The 19,562-nt window shown below is 42.9% G+C and overlaps 1 protein-coding gene and 1 long non-coding RNA gene across 4 annotated transcripts in view; one reads left to right on the top strand and one right to left on the bottom strand.

Annotated features, from left to right (window-relative positions):
- LOC121549126 (protein eva-1 homolog A-like) overlaps positions 1-19,562 on the bottom strand; it is a 214,690-nt gene that overhangs the window by 16,969 nt on the left and 178,159 nt on the right. The window lies entirely within an intron of this gene.
- On the top strand, positions 6,011-8,477 carry LOC121549127. 2 transcript variants are annotated; one of them, XR_005996744.1, is made up of 8 exons: positions 6,011-6,096; positions 6,299-6,402; positions 6,923-7,010; positions 7,197-7,304; positions 7,414-7,585; positions 7,693-7,796; positions 7,898-7,947; positions 8,160-8,477. It is a non-coding gene; the product is annotated as an uncharacterized LOC121549127 (long non-coding RNA). The 2 variants fall into 2 exon arrangements; XR_005996743.1 differs by having other exon boundaries at positions 7,898-8,004.

The following is a 19,562-nucleotide window of genomic DNA, read 5'->3' as shown; positions in this document are numbered from 1 at the left end:
TTGATGAAGCCAGTGACTGATGTGGTGTACTCCTCAATGCCATCAGAAGAATCCTGGAACATATTCCAGTCTGTGCTAGCAAAACAGTCCTGTAGCTTAGCATCTGCTTCATCTGACCACTGTTTTATTGATCGAGTCACTAGTGCTTCCTGATTTAGTTTTTGCTTGTAAGCAGGAATCAGGAGGATAGCAGGATTATGGTCAGATTTTCCAAATGGAGGGCGAGGGAGAGCTTTGTACGCATCTCTGTGTGTGGAGTAAAGGTGGTCTAGAGTTTTTTTTCCCTCTGGTTGCACATTTAACATGCTGGTAGAAATTAGGTAAAATGGATTAAAGTTTCCCTGCATTAAAGTCCCCGGCCACTAGGAGCGCCGCCTCTGGATGAGCGTTTTCCTGTTTGCATATAGCGTATACAGTTAATTGAGTGCGGTCTTAGTTCCAGCATCGGTTTGTGGTGGTTAAAAGAAAGCTACAAAGAATATAGATGAAAACTCTCTTGGTAGATAGTGTGGTCTACAGCTTATCATGAGATAATATAATAATAATAATAATAATAATAATAATATGCCATTTAGCAGACGCTTTTATCCAAAGCGACTTAGTCATGTGTGCATACATTTTTACGTATGGGTGGTCCCGGGGATCGAACCCACTACCCTGGCGTTACAAGCGCCATGCTCTACCAATTGAGCTACAGAGGACCACCCTCAGGCGAGCAAAACCTAGAGACTTCCTTAGATATTGTGCACCAGCTGCTGTTTACAAATATACATAGACCGCCACCCCTTGTCTTACCAGAGGCTGCTGTTCTATCCTGCCGATACAGTGTACAACCCGCCAGCTGTATGTTATTCATGTCATCGTTCAGCCACGACTCGGTGAAACATAAGATATTACAGTTTTTATTGTCCCGTTGGTAGGACATTCGTGCCTGTAGTTCGTCCATTTTATTATCAAGCCATTATAAATTGGCCAAGAGTATCGATGGCAAAGGCAGATTACGTAAGAATGGAATTTAACAACAAATTCCAAATGCAAGCTTCATAAGTAAATTATGAATTTCAAGAAATGTTGACATACCAAAAGACCAGTAGGCCTATGCTAGTGATTGTTACTTGATGCCCCATTCTGGTGAGCTTGTAAAGTAAACATTTCTAGAGCTACATATTAATTTATGGCAATCCTCTCTCCCTACAATTTGGATGTTTGTGCTGCACCTGATCCCAATCTGTTCGCTAGCTCAAACCTTTTGATCTGTGACCCCCAAAAAGGAGTGGTTCAAAGCTTGCGACCCTCACGCACGCACATGCACAGGGCGAACATGAGCGCACAATTGCTGCGCAAATGTAGGCTGTCATTACAGCCAAAAACTGTGCTGCATTTTCAAAATGCAAGATAAAGAAAATATCTGCGTTTTACATCTGTATTTTGAGCTGAAAGTCATTCATGTTAGCAGTCAATATCAACTAGGGATATCATGTCATATTGTCACTTCTCTGGAGTCCAGAGCAAGCAGGATCATATGGCCAGTGGTAGAAAAAGTACTCAATTGTCATACTTGAGTAAAAGTAAAGATACCTTAATAGAATATTAAATATAAGTGAAAGTCACCCAGTAAAATACTACTTAAGTAAATGCTAAAATATACTTAAGTATCAAAAGTAAAAGTATGAATAATTTCAAATTCCTTATATTAAGCAAATCAGACAGCACCATTTATTAGAGCATATTATTATTATTATTTTTACCCCTTTTTTGTGATATCCAATTGGTAGTTACAGTCTTGTCCCATCACTGCAACTCCCGTACGGACTCGGGAGAGGCGAAGGTCGAGAGCCATGCGTCCTCCGAAACACGACCCCGCCAAGCCACACTGCTTCTTCACACACTGCTCGCTTAACCCGGAAGCCAGCCACACCAATGTGTTGGAGGAAACACTGTACAGCTGGCGACCGAAGTCAGCGTGCATGCGCCCGGCCCGCCACAAGGAGTTGCTAGAGCACGATGGGACAAGGACATCCCGGCCGGCCAAACCCTCCCCTAACCCGGACGAAGCTGGGCCAATTGTGCACCGCCTAATGGGTCTCCCGGTCACGGCCGGCTGCGACACAGCCTGGGATCTAACCCGGGCCTGTAGTCACGCCTCTAGCACTGCGATGCAGTGCCTTAGACCGCTGCGCCACTCGGGAGGCTTATTTGAAAAATTAATACGGATAACCAGGGGCACACTCCAACACTCAGACATCATTTACAAACAAAGCATGTGTGTTTAGTGATTCCGCCAGATCAGAGGCAGTAGGGATGACCAGGGATGTTCTCTTAATAAGTGCGTGAATTGGACCATTTTCCTGTCCTGCTAAGCATTCAAAATGTAACGAGTACTTTTGGGTGTCAGGGAAAATGTATGGAGTAAAAAGTAAATTATTTTGTTTAGGAATGTAGTGAAGTAAAAGTAAAGTATAGATACCCCATAAAACTACTTAAGTAGTACTTTACAGTATTTTTATTTAAGTACTTTACTCCACTGCATACAGCCTATCTGTATGCAGCAGAGGTTGCAGGGTCGGATGGAAAGAATGTTGTTTGTAGCCTTTTTCTTCCTCCCAAATATCGTAATTAATTTGCCAGAATGTTACATCTTCATCCCATAAGTATTGAAGGTAGTGTGATGTTACAGTTATCTTTAGACATATAGCCAGTACCACCACTGAGGTATATAATTATAACTCACCCAAACTAGGCCTATCTGAAATATGAAAATGATCAATGAAATCACCAGGTAGCCTATTGTTGTGGCAAAGATGCGTCCGTAGCAGATTGCTAAATGGTACTTTATATGGATAATATTAACATAGGTAGGTTACATAGGTAGGTTGAAATACTCTGTTTTTGCCAAGCAAAACCAGAGAAAATTAAACAAACGCTTTCTCGTCACTAATCTGGATATGTGTGCCGGTTTTGCGTGCCAATGCTGATGACTGGTCATTGGTCAACAGTCAAGAATTTAAACAAGAATTTGGTGCAATGCCGTAGGCCTATGTTAGTGACCAGATTGAATAAGCAAAGGTATATATATATATATATATATATATATATATATATATATACAGTGGGGAAAAAAAGTATTTAGTCAGCCACCAATTGTGCAAGTTCTCCCACTTAAAAATCTGAGAGAGGCCTGTAATTTTCATCATAGGTACACGTCAACTATGACAGACAAATTGAGGAAAAAAAATCCAGAAAATCACATTGTAGGATTTTTAATGAATTTATTTGCAAATTATGGTGGAAAATAAGTATTTGGTCACCTACAAACAAGCAAGATTTCTGGCTCTCACAGACCTGTAACTTCTTCTTTAAGAGGCTCCTCTGTCCTCCACTCGTTACATGTATTAATGGCACCTGTTTAAACTTGTTATCAGTATAAAAGACACCTGTCCACAACCTCAAACAGTCACACTCCAAACTCCACTATGGCCAAGACCAAAGAGCTGTCAAAGGACACCAGAAACAAAATTGTAGACCTGCACCAGGCTGGGAAGACTGAATCTGCAATAGGTAAGCAGCTTGGTTTGAAGAAATCAACTGTGGGAGCAATTATTAGGAAATGGAAGACATACAAGACCACTGATAATCTCCCTCGATCTGGGGCTCTACGCAAGATCTCACCCCGTGGGGTCAAAATGATCACAAGAACGGTGAGCAAAAATCCCAGAACCACACGGGGGGACCTAGTGAAGCAGGGACCAAAGTAACAAAGCCTACCATCAGTAACACACTACGCCGCCAGGGACTCAAATCCTGCAGTGCCAGACGTGTCCCCCTGCTTAAGCCAGTACATGTCCAGGCCCGTCTGAAGTTTGGTAGAGTGCATTTGGATGATTCAGAAGAGGATTGGGAGAATGTCATATGGTCAGATGAAACCAAAATAGAACTTTTTGGTAAAAACTGAACTCGTCGTGTTTGGAGGACAAAGAATGCTGAGTTGCATCCAAAGAACACCATACCTACTGTGAAGCATGGGGGTGGAAACATCATGCTTTGGGGCTGTTTTTCTGCAAAGGGACCAGGACGACTGATCTGTGTAAAGGAAAGAATGAATGGGGCCATGTATCGTGAGATTTTGAGTGAAAACCTCCTTCCATCAGCAAGGGCATTGAAGATGAAACGTGGCTGGGTCTTTCAGCATGACAATGATCCCAAACACACCGCCTGGGTAACGAAGGAGTAGCATCGTAAGAAGCATTTCAAGGTCCTGGAGTGGCCTAGCCAGTCTCCAGATCTCAACCCCATAGAAAATATTTGGAGGGGAGTTGAAAGTCCGTGTTGCCCAGCGACAGCCCAAAAACATCACTGCTCTAGAGGAGATCTGCATGGAGGAATGGGCCAAAATACCAGCAACAGTGTGTGAAAACCTTGTGAAGACTTACAGAAAACGTTTGACCTGTGTCATTGCCAACAAAGGGTATATAACAAAGTATTGAGAAACTTTTGTTATTGACCAAATACTTATTTTCCACCATAATGTGGAAATAAATTCATTAAAAATCCTACAATGTGATTTTCTGGACTTTTTTCCCTCATTTTGTCTGTCATAGTTGACGTGTACCTATTATGAAAATAACAGGCCTCTCTCATATTTTTAAGTGGGAGAACTTGCACAATTGGTGGCTGACTAAATACTTTTTTCCCCCACTGTATATATAAAATACAAATGGTAGGTTATATGTAGCCTATTAAAATGTGTGAATTATTTTATTTTTCCCATTCAGTTTCACACTCGCAACCCCCCAAAACCTTCTCACTACGCTAGCTCTGCTGACTACCTGCTGCTTCAGAGGACCGAAAAGACTGTTAAGAGAACACGTTACCATATAAATATTGTTAAATAGAAAGATATAATTTAAGCTGTTTTTAGATTGACGTTGCTAGCTACTGTAATTATTTACCTCAGCCTGCCTAGTCAGCTAGCCAGCTACAGTAGCTGGCTAGATAGACAGTTTTATTTAGCTAATGTTAGCTAGCTAGCTACTGTAACTCTTATTGTAGCTTTATGTTTGTATGTATGTATATTGCACTTCAATGGCATCCCTCGTGGAGATTTTATTTTATCTTTCCAACCAGGCGAAGTACTATGAAGGTACCACTGATCTCGACGAGGCGCAACATTCAGAGAAATTCACAATTTCAGGGTAACGTTAAGCAGTTAACTTCTATTAGATAACTGGACAGATTTAGCTATGTACAACCATTTTTCAACAACCATTTTCCATCTAGCTAGTTGGTCATCTACATGTTGCTAGCTATACATATAGTTCAGTGGAGGCTGCTGAGGGTAGGATGGCTCATAATAATGTCTGGAATGGAGTAAATGGAATGGTATCAAACACGTGGTTTCCATGTGGTTGATACCATTACATTGACTCCATTCCAACCATTATTATAAGCCGTCCTCCCCTCAGCAACCTCCACTGATATAGCTATATGTCTGTCATATTGAGGTATCTATCTATAAGTTAAGCCTGATCAATCAAATGGATAGGTGTAAGCAATTATGGTAAGGGCGGGGGGGGAGAAAGAAAGGATGAAAGAGAGAGGGAGAGAGAGGTGAAAAGAGAGTGGAAGACAGACAGAGAGAGAGATGGAGAGAGAGAAATAGAGAGAGAAAGACAGCAGTGCAAATGTACTTAGACTTGAGTATTTCAACAACTCTTCTCTTCCAACTTGTAAGGCAATCATATGTACCTACGGGGGAAAGATGGCCAGCCACACAGGAGGGTGATTTTTACTAAGGAGGAGAAAGAGGCCGTGCTGACCGAGATGCATGCTGGCCATTTCAGAGTGAAGCGCATGATTGCCAAAATCAACCTACGCTTCTTCTGACAAGGAATTGTCAAGGAGGTGGACAGCTGGGCAAGTGAAATAACCTTTTGTTTATCAATTATAAATGTCATATCGGAGAGCACAAAATGTTTCAATTTGTTACTTTTTGCTTAAAGGTCAGTACCCTGTCTAGCCTGCCAGAAGTTGAGAGGGTGAAGACTGTGGCACCGGAGTTGAAGCCCATCAAAGTTGTTTCTCAATGGCACATGATCGGTAAGTGTCCCAATTCAAATTTTGCCCTGATAAGTTGTTTTGTAAAGGTTGCTTTATTTGACCACAGCAGAGTTCAATATTATAGAATGTGTGTGTGTGTGTGTGTGTGTGTCAGTATCCTTACAAATATGAAAATCTGCATACTGTATGACAGACACGGGTAAGAATAAAGTAATCTTCTCTCTAACACTTTAAATGTTAGGGGTGGACCTCATCGGACCCTTCACGAAATCAAGGAATGGCAACAGCTGGTGTCTGACGGCGACCGATCACTTTACCAAGTGGGTAGAGGCAATACCCATTAAGGTCAGTAAAGGAAGAGTACGTGCTTAACTCCAAATTCCCTTCTGTAACCCATTAAAAAGGGTGCATGGAACCAAAAATAGATTTTCGTTTGGTATGATACCCATCAAGGACGAGACTGGCGAGGCCACCTCCAAGGCAATTATGGATATTTACATTTACATTTTAGTCATTTAGCAGACAGTCTTATCCAGAGCGACTTACAGTTAGTGAGTGCATACATTTTTTCATACTGGCCCCCCATGGGAATCGAACCCACAACCCTGGCGTTGCAAGCGCCATGCTCTACCAACTGAGCTACACAGGGCCTATCTTCAACACCCACGGTTCTCCTGAGGTCATCTTGAGTGACCGAGGTCTTGAACGCTGGAACAAGGTACGAATGTTATGGGTTATATTCTGTCACCAATGGTTTGTTTTATTTATTTTTACAATTTGTTTTTGTTTTTCCATGGTACATAATCAGACATATTTCAATATCTTACATTGTCAATAGATATCGCTTTCCTACCCCCTCCTCCAGGTTTGGTGAATGGACCAACCAGACCCTCAAGACTGCCATGGGCAAGTCCCTTGATTGGTACTAGGAAGAGTGGGAGAACAACCTGAAGGTAATTCTCTTTGCACACAACAGCAGCATCCAGGCCTCCACGAGTATGGATGGGAGCCGCAGCTGTTGACTGAGGCAAACAATGCAATTGTATATACAATTATTGCATATACTGTAGTCTTTCAAATTTGTGATTGACTTAGTGTTGTTGTTTGTCTATTGGTATTTTTGTATAACGTACTTTCAGATCACTGAAACCCCACCTGTTGTGGTGGAAGTTGTCGAACCAGATCAGAGCGCCTTCGAGGACCACCTTCAGGCATGGACTGAGAAGGATGTGGAGGTTTTTGACCAGGTAAAAATGATTGTCCGCTGTTAATTTATTTTCTGGCCCTCCAAGAGATATGTAAGAAATGTATTTGTAATATGAAATATAATTGCATTTATTCCTGTTATCAATCAAGGTGAGACTGAACATCGACATGGCGCAGGAGAAACAGGAGGAGAGCTACCGGAGGAGAATCAAGAAGGGGACCAGGTGCTACGACATCTGGGCGAATTACTTGGTTTGGCAGAAGGACGAAAGGAAGGCGAGACTTGGGAAACCTCGCTGCTCTTTCGCTCCTAGCTGTTAAGGTGAATATAAAACATCTCAGATAATAACTATTTGCATTTGCACACAAAATAACCTGAAGCTAGTTTTAGTTTCCCTAACACTGATATTTTTCTCTTTGCTTTCCTAGGGTTACCTCGGTGGAAGCCAGCAATCTTCTCCAGTTGGAGCAGTTGGACGGTCAACCACTGAAAGCACTGACGTCCTACAATTTGGTGAAACCCAATAGACAAAGTATGTTAAGCTCTGGTTGACATTTAAGAAAGCAAGAAATGGTAGTTATGCTGAGCTTATAAAAATATACCTCTTCAATTTACCTCTCCAAATGACTTTAGGACCATCGACTGTCCGAGCCCCCCAGGAGGTATCCCATCCACCAGAACCAGTAAGTTCGGATCAGTCTGATTCTCTGTGCTCTGAGTGTGAGGGGGACCAGCTTGAGGTAGGCTATACCTTCCAAAAGTGTTTAAAAGTACATATCTCCCATTTATAACACTGCACTAATCCATCAATTTTTCTCACAGTGTAACCAGTGTGTTTGCTTGTTTACGTCTCTGTCCCTACCCTGTTCCCTTTAACTCTGCTCCTGTTCTCCAGGACTTAGGGGTTCTGCCCAACACCCAGACGTGGATCAACCCGATGTCCTCCATTACCAACCACCCTCCAACTTTTCATTACATAATTTCACTAAAAACACTAGCACTGCAAACACTCAGCGCAGCAGTGCCTGGACTTTGCAGTCTTTGAGTCCCCATTCCGAGACTGGCTGCCTGTTGAGAACAAGTGACAGGCAGAACCTCCCACCCACACAGCAACCACCTCCTCAATATTCCACACACCAGAATTCAGTATTTTAGTCTATGATTGCCATGTGAGTGTACAAAAAATCTGAAAATAAATGAATGACACAACTGTACCAAAAAATATCAAAGTTTATGTATTAAAATCTTAAATATTGCCAGGTTGGTTTTCACAGTTGTTTCACAAGGTGTTCATTGTTGTAAGTTGTAAGGTATACTTTGATGGTATTTATTTATTCCTACATTATTCATTGTTGTATCCTAGCACCTACAATAGATACATATATATTCAACCACAAGGGTGTACTAATGAGCTATGCGAGATAGATTTAAAAAAAATCTTAATAGAGGACTACTGAAATTATATTTTTTCAGTTTAGATAAGGGAAGGGCAGGTTAAAATAAAAACATTAATCAAATGGATTTGCATATGAATGGAGTGGAAATTGGCTGACTTCGTGATCTGTAAGGTAAGTAACTTGAATGTGTCAAGCAGATTACATGTTTTCTTTGCCATTTCCCGAAACGTAGCAACATTTAAGACATGGATTTCATGTTGTAATGTTAACAAGGTACCCAAAAGTAGTTTGAAGTAATGTTTTCATTTTATTAGCTAAACAAAAATTGTCGGGGAAATCAACCTTGCAATGATGAAAATAATGTAATTTAGGCTGTAATGATCTCCAAAATTCTAATCATTAGGTCATCACACCATTGATATAGCAACATACGCTAATAGTTTATCGAATTCCATTGTGACGCAGAGGGGGACACTTTTTGGCCGGGCGAACATTATTTGGCATGACAGGCCCCTGTGTGCATTTCACTAGCCAATCTGTTTTTTTGCAAGTGAGAAATTGTCTCTGGCTGCGTGGAGAGTAATACACGGAGACTCTGTGCCACAAAATGATTGACAAAACGTTACAAAACCTGGCCAGATAATTCCAAGTCATCAGTCTCAAGCCAAAGTCGAGTCCCGAGTCAAGTCTCATGTTATTTTATATCAAGTCGAGTCTCAAATTATTGAATTTGTGACTCGAGTCCACACCTCTGCTTTATAGCGAGAAAATTCAAAATTCAATAGATTCCAGATGTCAGTCAGCTAGCGCGCTAGCACTAAGCCAAGGTGGAAAAAGTTACATAACTCGTTCTCTGTGAAGTAGCTACTTCACAGAGAACATGCCGAAAAGTTGACAAAAAGGAGAACAAATGAGGTACTACAAAATTAGAGCAAGCAGCTATGATTTTCTCTTTCGTTTTGAGCCCACGGCAAGAAGGCACCAGAGCCTGCCATGCTAATGGGTTCCCACTAGAGTCCTTGAAGAGGATACTGCATGGCGAGATATTTTTTTTTCACACCTTGAAAAATAGTGCATTGTAGGTAGTTTAGGAGATCTCTTGAACTAAGTTAATAAATATCTAATAACCCAAAAAAATAACTATATTTGTACTTATAGTTAACCAGATTGTGACTGCAACTTAGTTACTAAGCCTTTGACCACACTGTGTTGTTACTTTGGTGAGTAAAAACGTATTCTTCCTATCCTTTAACAATTATCCAGGCCTTCCTTTCACACCGCCTGATATAGAGGTCCTGGATGGTAGGGAGCTCTTTCCCAGGGATGTACTGGGCTGTCCGATCGCATGGCGAGGGTGGTGCAGTTACCATACCAGCCGTCAAGGTAAAATAAAACATCTGTTGATGTGCGCCTGAGCAAGGCACTTAACCCTAATTGCTCCAAGGGTGCTGTACAATGGCGGCCACGACCCCACTCCCTGCTTGTGTGTAAGAGGACAAATATAAGCACCCCAAATTATTATTTTCAACCTCCTTGGACACCTTGGAACTTGAAGCTCTCGACCCACTCCACTACAGCCCCATCAACATGGATGAGGGCATGCTCAACCCCCCGTTTCCTGTAGTCCCCGAGCAGCTCCTTAGTCTTACTGACATTGAGGGAGAGGTTGTTATCCTGGCACCACACTGCCAGGTCACTGATCTCCTCTCTGAAGGCTGTCTCATTGTCGCCGGTGATCAGGTGATGCAATCACTGTCGTGTCGTCAGCAAACATGATGATGGTGTTGGAGTCGTGTGTGGCCATGCAGTCATGGGTGAACAGGGAATGCAGGAGGGGACGAAACACACATTCCTGTGGGGCCCCCGTGTTGAAGGTCAGCATGGTGGAGGTGATGTTGTTCACCCACCTGGGGTCGACCAGTCAGGAAGTCCAGGATCCAGTTGCAGAGGGAGGTGTTCAGTCCAAGGGTCCCAAGCTTGGTGACGTACTTGGAAGTGACAATGGTGTTGAACGCTAAACTGTAGTCAATGAGCTGCATTCTCAAATATGTATTCCTCTTATCGAGGTGGGTGAGGACAGTGTGCAGTGCAATTGAGATTGTGTTGTCTATGGATCTGTTGGGGTGGTATGATTACAGATGTGAGTGATACAGGGTGGAAGTCATTGTGGTAGCCTTAGAGTTCTTGGGAACAGGAATGATGGTGGTCAGCTTGAGACATGAGGGGATTACAAACTGGGACAAGGAGAGATTAAAAATGACACTGAATATGCCTGCCAGCTGTTCTGCGCACGCTCTGAGAATGTGCCCTGGAATACTGTCTGGCCCTGCGGCCTTGCGAGTGTTGACCTGATTAAAAACCTTACTCACGTCGGCCTCTGAGAGCGAGATCACCCAGTCCTCTGGGTCGGCGGAGGCCCTCATGCACGGCTCTGTGTTGTTTTTGTCCAAGCATGGATAAAATGCATTGAGTTCATCTGGTAGAGAGTCATCGTTGGGCAGATCACAGCTGGGTCTTCTTTTGTAATCCGTAATGGACTGTAGCCCCTGCCACATGTGGCGGACGTCGGAGCCTGTCTAATAGGATTCCACCGTGGTCCTATATTGTCCTTTTGTTTGTTTGATGGTCGTAGCAGGACTTCTTGTACTTATTTGTGTCCTCAGCCGTAGCCTGGAGGTTGGCTGTGATAGCCCTGTGTGCGGTAGCCCTGTCCTTTAGCTTAGCGCCAACCTCGGTGTTAATCCAGGGCTTTTGATTGTGGAAGCAGCTAACCTTCACTGTTGGGACAACGTCGGCGATGCATTTCCTAATGAAGCCGGTGACGGAGTTGGTTAGCTTGTTGATGCTATCGGCAGAGTCCCGAAACATATTCCAGTCAGCGCAAGCAAAGCAGTGTTATGGCATAGCCTCTGATTCGGATGACCATTTCGATACGGAGCGCGTCACGGGCAATGATCCCTCTAAGCTGCGCGCGAGAGGGAACACTATCAAAGTTTCCCTTTAATGTGGGAATTGTGATCGAATCAACACAATATTAGCCACTTTCAATGCAACATACCGAAACAGAGCTTTTTCTTTTAGATCTTAAAGGGGCATATTTTGAGACAGGCTTGAATTAGCTAAGTAGCCATTAGGCAGAGGGTAGCATAATTTGTCTGATTCTCTGTAATAATGGTATGGGTCATAATAATAGAAAAGTTTGTGGTCATACGCACATCCTTAATGACACAAATATTAATTTTCACAAAGTCTGCTGCCTCAGTTTTTATGATGGCAATTTGCTTATACTCCAGAATGTTATGAAGAGTGATCAGATGAATTGCAATTAATTGCAAAGCCCCTCTTTGCCATGAAAATGAACTTAATCTCCCAAAAACATTTCCACTGCATTTCAGCCCTGCTACAAAAGGACCAGCTGCCATCATGTCAGTGATTCTCTCGTTAACACAGGTGACAGTGTTGACGAGGACAAGGCTGGAGATCACTCTGTCATGCTGATTGAGTTAGAATAACAGACTGGAAGCTTTAAAAGGAGGGTGGTACTTGAAATCATTGTTCTTCCTCTGTTAACCATGGTTACCTGCAAGGAAACACGTGTTGTCATCATTGCTTTGCACAAAAAGGGCTTCACAGGCAAGGATATTGCTGCTAGTAAGATTGCACCTAAATCAACCATTTATCGGTTCATCAAGAACTTCAAGGAGAGAGGTTCAATTGTTGTGAAGAAGGCTTCAGGGCACCCAAGAAAGTCCAGCAAGCGCCAGGACCGTCTCCTAAAGTTGATTCAGCTGCGGGATCGGGGCACCACCAGTGCAGAGCTTTCTCAGAAATGGCAGCAGGCAGGTGTGAGTGCATCTGCATGCACAGTGAGGCGAAGACTTTTGGAGGATGGCCTGGTGTCAAGAAGGGCAGCGAGGAAGCCACTTCTCTCCAGGAAAAACATTAGGGACAGACTGATATTCTGCAAAAGGTACAGGGATTGGACTGCTGAGGACTGGGGTAAAGTCATTTTCTCTGATGAATCCCCTTTCCGATTGTTTGGGGCATCCGGAAAAAAGCTTGTCCGGGAAGAGAAGGTAAGCGCTACCATCAGTCCTGTGTCATGCCAACAGTAAAGCATCCTGAGACCATTCATGTGTGGGGTTGCTTCTCAGCCAAGGGAGTGTGCTCACTCACAATTTTGCCTAAGAACACAGCCATGAATAAAGAATGGTACCAACACATCCCCCGAGAGCAACTTCTCCCAACCATCCAAGAACAGTTTGGTGACGAACAATGCCTTTTCCAGCATGATGGAGCACCTTGCCATAAGGCAAAAGTGATAACTAAGTGGCTCGGGGAACAAAACATCAACATTTTGGGTCCATGGCCAGGAAACTCCCCAGACCTTAATCGCATTGAGAACTTGTGGTAAATCCTCAAGAGGCGGGTGGACAAACAAAAACCCACAAATTCTGACAAACTCCAATTATTGATTATGCAAGAATGGGCTGCCATCAGTCAGGATGTGGCCCAGAAGTTAATTGACAGCATGCCAGGGCAGATTGCAGAGGTCTTGAAAAAGAAGGGTCAACACTGCAAATATGGACTCTTTGCATAAACTTAATGTAATTGTCAATAAAAGCCTTTGACACTTATGGAATGCTTGTAATTATACTTCAGTATACCATAGTAACATCTGACAAAAATATCTAATAACACTGAAGCAGCAAACTTTGTGAAAACCAATACTTGTGTCATTCTCAAAACGTTTGACCACGACTGTAGGTGCTGGGCTAATAAAGAATACTAGTATAGAACAAGAAGGCCCGCATACTGTTAAAGCACTTGACGAAGATCCGTTTCGGATCGAAACGTTGTCAATAAAGCGGTAAATTGGGAGCTTTAACAGTGTGCCGGCCTTCTTGTTCTATAAGGGTCATAATAATACATTTTATTTTGTAAAGTGGTTTCTGGCATCAAACAAGAAAACACAATGTTGAGTCACCTCCTTGTCTGAAGGCCAATTAGATAAACAGTTTAATGTCAAGCCCTGCATGTTTTTTTTCAAAAGTCTCATGGAATGTAGGCCTACATTGAACACCACACATTGGCTGCTACTGTAGGCTGAATGATAGAACCGCTATTTCCATGTTAAAATGTTATGTGATGCATTTTCTCCATTGTTTTTTATGGTAGGCCACTCTGGTAGGCCTACATTATGATCAAATAGCGGGTACAGCCTCAGTGTTCACAGTAAACGCTTGCCAGAAGTTGCACAGAAATTTCACAAGGTTCAAGTTTGCACTCAGCCGATCTGAAATTTGCTCAGTGCCGAAGAATATTAGAAGGAACATTGGTCATGGGTACTTCCTGTTTGAGCTTCGGCTTGTAGACAGGAAGCAGGAGTATAGAGTCATAATCTGATTTGCCGAAGGTTGGACGAAGGAGGGCCTTGTATGCTTGCATGTGGGTATATTTTTTATTTAACCTTTATTTAACCAGGTAAGCCATTTGAGAACAAGTTCTCATTTACAACTGCGACCTGGCCAAGATAAAGCAAAGCAGTGCGATAAAAACAACAAACACAGAGTTACATATGGAATAAACAAAACGTACAGTCAATAACACAATAGAAAATCTATATACAGTGTGTGCAAATGTAGTACATTATGGAGGTAAGGCAATAAATAGGCCATAGTGCAAAATAATTACAATTTAGTATTAACATTGGAGTGATATATGTGCAGAAGATGTGCAAATAGAGATACTGGGGTGCAAATGAGCAAAATAAATAACAATGTAAATAACAACATGGGGATGAGGTAGTTGGGTGGGCTAATTACAGATGGGCTGTGTACAGGTGCAGTGATCGGTTAGCTGCTCTGACAACTGATGCTTAAAGATAGTGAGGGAGATAAGTGTCTCCAGCTTCAGAGATTTTTGCAGTTCGTTCCAGTCATTTGCAGCAGAGAACTGGAAGGAATGGCGGCCAAAGGAGGTGTTGGCTTTGGGGATGACCAGTGAGATATACCTGCTGGAACGCATACTACGGGTGGGTGTTGCTATGGTGACCAATGAGCTAAGATAAGGCGGGGATTTGCCTAGAAGAGATTTATAGATGACCTGGAGCCAGTGGGTTTGGAATATGAAGTGAGGGCCAGCCAACGAGAGCGTACAGGTCACAATGGTGGGTAGTATATGGGGCTTTGGTGACAAAACTGATGGCACTGTGATAGACTACATCCAATTTGCTGAGTAGAGTGTTGGAAGCTATTTTGTAAATGACATCGCCGAAGTCAAGGATCGGTTGAATAGTCCGTTTTACGAGGGCATGTTTAGCAGCATGAGTGAAGGAGGCTTTGTTGCGAAATAGGAAGCCGATTCTAGATGTAACTTTGGATTGGAGATGCTTAATGTGAGTCTGGAAAGAGAGTTTACGGTCTAACCAGACACCTAGGTATTTGTAGTTGCCCACATATTCTAAGTCAGACCCGCCGAGAGTAGTGATTCTAGTCGGGCGGGCGGGTGCAAGCAGCGTTCGATTGAAGCGCATGCATTTCGTTTTACTAGCGTTTAAGAGCAGTTGGAGGCCACGGAAGGAGTGTTGTATGGCATTGAAGCTCGTTTGGAGGTTTGTTAACAAAGTGTCCAATGAAGGGCCAGATGTATACAAAATGGTGTCGTCTGCGTAGAGGTGGATCTGAGAGTCACCAGCAGCAAGAGCGACATCATTGATATACACAGAGAATAGAGTCGGCCCGAGAATTGAACCCTGTGGCACCCCCATAGAGACTGCCAGAGGTCCAGACAACAGGCCCTCCGATTTGACACATTGAACTCTATCTGAGAAGTAGTTGGTGAACCAGGCGAGGCAGACATTTCAGAAACCAAGGCTATTTAATCTGCCAATAAGAATGCGGTAATTGACAGAGTCAAAAGCCTTGGCCAGGTCGATAAAGACGGCTGCACAGTACTGTCTTTTATCGATCGCGGATATTATATTGTTTAGGACCTTGAGCGTGGCTGAGGTGCACCCATGACCGGCTCGGAAACCAGATTGCATAACGGAGAAGGTACGGTGGGATTCGAAATGGTCGGTGATCTGTTTGTTAACTTGGCTTTCAAGTGGGTAAGTTGCAGCGGAGGGTGCAGAGCTGGTGGCCGGGGTAGGGGTAGCCAGGTGGAAAGCATGGCCAGCCGTAGCAAAATGCCTATTGAAATTCCCGGTTATCGTAGATTTATCGGTGGTGACAGTGTTTCCTAGCTTCAGTGCAGTGGGCAGTTGGGAGGAGGTGCTCTTATTCTCCATGGACTTTACAGTGTCCCAAAACGTTTTGGAGTTAGTGCTACAGGGTGCACATTTCTGTTTGAAAAAGCTAGCCTTTGCTTTCCTAACTGATTGTGTATAATGGTTCCTGACTTCCCTGAAAAGTTGCATATCGCGGGGGCTGTTCGATGCTAATGAGGTACGCCACATGATGTTTTTGTGCTGGTCAAGGGCAGTCAAGTCTGGGGTGAACTAGGGGCTATATCTGTTCTTAGTTCTGAATTTTTTGAATGGGGCATGCTTATTTAAGATGGAGAGGAAAGCACTTTTGAAGAACATCCAGGCATCCTCTACTGATGGAATGAGGTCAATATCCATCCAGGATACCCGGGCCAGGTCAATTAGAAAGGCCTGCTCGCTGAAGTGTTTTAGGGAGCGTTTGACAGTGATGAGGGGTGGTCGTTTGACTGCGGACCCATTACGGACGCAGGCAATGAGGCAGTGATCGCTGAGATCCTGGTTGAAGACAGTGGAGGTGTATTTAGAGGGTAAATTAGTCAGGATGATATCTATGAGGGTGTCCATGTTTACGGATTTTGGGTTGTACCTGGTAGGCTCCTTGATCATTTTTGTGAGATTGAGGGCATCTAGTTTAGATTGTAGGGCGGCAGGGGTGTTAAGCATATCCCAGTTTAGGTCACCAAGCAGTACGAATTCTGAGGATAGATGGGGGGCAAGCAATTCACATATGGTGTCCAGGGCACAACTGGGGGCTGAGGGGGATCTGTAGCAAGCGGCAACAGTGAGAGACTTATTTCTGGAAAGGTGGATTTTTAGAAGTAGAATCTCAAACTGTTTGGGCACAGACCTGGATTGTATGATAGAGCTCTGCAGGCTATCTCTACAGTAGATTGCAACTCCGCTGCCTTTGGCAGTTCTATCTAGATGGAAAATGTTGTAATTCAGGATGGACATTTCTGAATTTAACAGTGGTCTAGGACTATCGCCCCTAGTGGCGAAGGAGACGTGTTGATGGAAGTTGGGCATCACGTGTCTTAATGACGTGGAATTATAATCACCGGAAACGAGAAAACCAGCCTCCGGGTGCATGGTTTTATGCTTGTTTATAGCCTCGTACAGTTGTTCAAAAATTGGGTCGGAGTTACGCAAAAAACTCTGGGCAATTGAGGTTAATAATTGGCGGTCTGATGTTCAAAAGTTTTTGTCGATCATAAGAAATGATAGCGGATACATTTAGTTCAAAAAAAGTAAAGATCAATGCCAAAATAATTACAAAATAGCAAAGTTGGGTTGGAGCTTGCAAGACGGCAGCCATACAGTACGGCGCCATCTTAAAAAGTGTGCGCGTGTGTGTGTGGAAGTGAGGTCACTCAAGCGTGAGGAACTGTCAGCACAATAGCCACACACTTCTCCCCTCAGAAAACCTTCCTCCTCTTCCTATCCTATCCTCCTAATCAGTGTTTGACTGGTGGGTAGGCCTATGTAGGAACCGTAATTAGTGTTTTGGACTCGGGCCATCCTCCCTTCAAGAATGTTGCTTTGTTTGTGTTCTCTCTCTCCCCCCCCTCCCCCCAAATGACAGAGCAAACTAAAATTACTGCACATGCTGGGCATATATTTTAACACTGACTTCAAATAGGAGTATATTTGAACCATGAATGACCCATTCTCTCTTTTCTCTTGTTGAGGGGGTGCCGGAATCTGGTCTAGTGTAAATGCTGCCGACTCCGGACCACAACCCCTAACATGTGTACGTGTGTGTATAGTGCGTATGTTATCGTGTGTGTGTGTATGCATGCGTCTCTGCCTATGTTTGTGTTGCTTCACAGTCCCCGCTTTTCCATAAGGTGTTTTTTTTATCTGTTTTTTAAATCTAATATTACTACTTGCATCAGTTACTTGATGTGGAATAGAGTTCCATGTAGTCATGGCTCTCTTTAGTACTGTGCGCCTCCCATAGTCTGTTCTGGACTTGGGGACTGTGAAGAGACCTCTGGTGGCATGTCTTGTGGGGTATGCATGGGTGTCCGAGCTGTATGCCAGTAGTTCAAACAGACAGCTCGGTGCATTCAACATGTCAATACCTCTCATAAATACAAGTAGTGATGAAGTCAATCTCTCCTCCACTTTGAGCCAGGAGAGATTGACATGCATATTATTAATATTAGCTCTCTGTGTACATCCAAGGGCCAGCCGTGCTGCCCTGTTCTGAGCCAATTGCAATTTTGCAAAAGTCATTTTTTGTGGCACCTGACCACACGACTGAACAGTAGTCCAGGTGTGACAAAACTAAGGCCTGTAGGACCTGCCTTGTTGATAGTACTGTTAAGAAGGTAGAGCAGCGTTTTATTATGGACATACTTCTCCCCATCTTAGCTACTGTTGTATCAATATGTTTTGACCATTACAGTTTACAATCCAGCGTTACTCCAAGCAGTTTAGTCACCTCAACTTGCTCAATTTCCACATTATTTATTACAATATTTAGTTGAGGTTTAGGGTTTAGTGAATGATTTGTCCCAAATACAATGCTTTTAGTTTTAAAAATATTTAGGACTAACTTTTTCCTTGCCACCCACTCTGAAACTAACTGCAACTCTTTGTTAAGTGTTGCAGTCATTTCAGTCGCTGTAGTAGCTGACATGTATAGTGTTGAGTCATCCGCATAAATAGACACTCTGGCTTTACTCAAAGCCAGTGGCATGTCATTAGTAAAGATTGAAAAAAGTTATGGGCCTAGACAACTGCCCTGGGGAATTCCTGATTCTACCTGGATTATGTTGGAGAGGCTTCCATTAAATAACACCCTCTTTGTTCTGTTAGAGAGCTAACTCTGTTTCCAAAATATAACAGGAGGAGTAAAGCCATAACACATTTTTTCCAGCAGTAGACTATGATCGATAATGTCAAAAGCCGCACTGAAGCCTAACAAAACAGCCCTCACAATATTTTTTATCATCAATTTCTCTCAGCCAATTAGTCATTTGTGTAAGTGCTGTGCTTGTTGAATGTCTTTCTCTATAAGCATGTTGAAAGTTTGTTGTCAATTTGTTTACTGTAAAATAGCATTGTATCTGGTCAAACACAATTCTTTCCAATAGTTTACTAGGGGTTGGTAACAGGCTAATTGGTCGGCTATTTAAGACAGTAAAGTGGGCTTTACTATTCTTAGGTAGCGGGATGGCTTTTGCTTCTAGTAGGCTTAAATTGAAAAATGGCAAATAGGAGAGGCAATATCGTCTGCTATTATCCTCAATAATTTTCCATCCAAGTTGTCAGACCCCGGTGGCTTGACATTGTTGATAGACAACAATACTTTTTTCCCCTCTTCCACACTCACTTTACGGAATTCAAAATTACAATGCTTTTCTTTCATATTTTGGTCAGATATACTTGGATGTTTAGTGTCAGCAATTGTTGCTGGCATGTCATGCCTAAGTTTGCTAATCTTGCCAATGAAAAAATCATTAAAGTAGTTGGCAATATCAGTTGGTTTTGTGATGAATGAGCCATCTGATTCAATGAATGATGGAGTTGAGTTTGCCTTGTTTCCCAACATTTCATTTAAGGTGCTCCAAAGCTTTTTACTATCATTCTTTATGTCATTTATCTTTGTTTCCTTTTCTTTTTA

Source organism: Coregonus clupeaformis, chromosome 33, assembly GCF_020615455.1.
Source record: "Coregonus clupeaformis isolate EN_2021a chromosome 33, ASM2061545v1, whole genome shotgun sequence".
Lineage (NCBI taxonomy): Eukaryota > Metazoa > Chordata > Actinopteri > Salmoniformes > Salmonidae > Coregonus > Coregonus clupeaformis.
The sequence above is the reverse complement of the archived record's forward strand: the minus strand, read 5'-3'. Positions and strand labels throughout refer to the sequence as shown.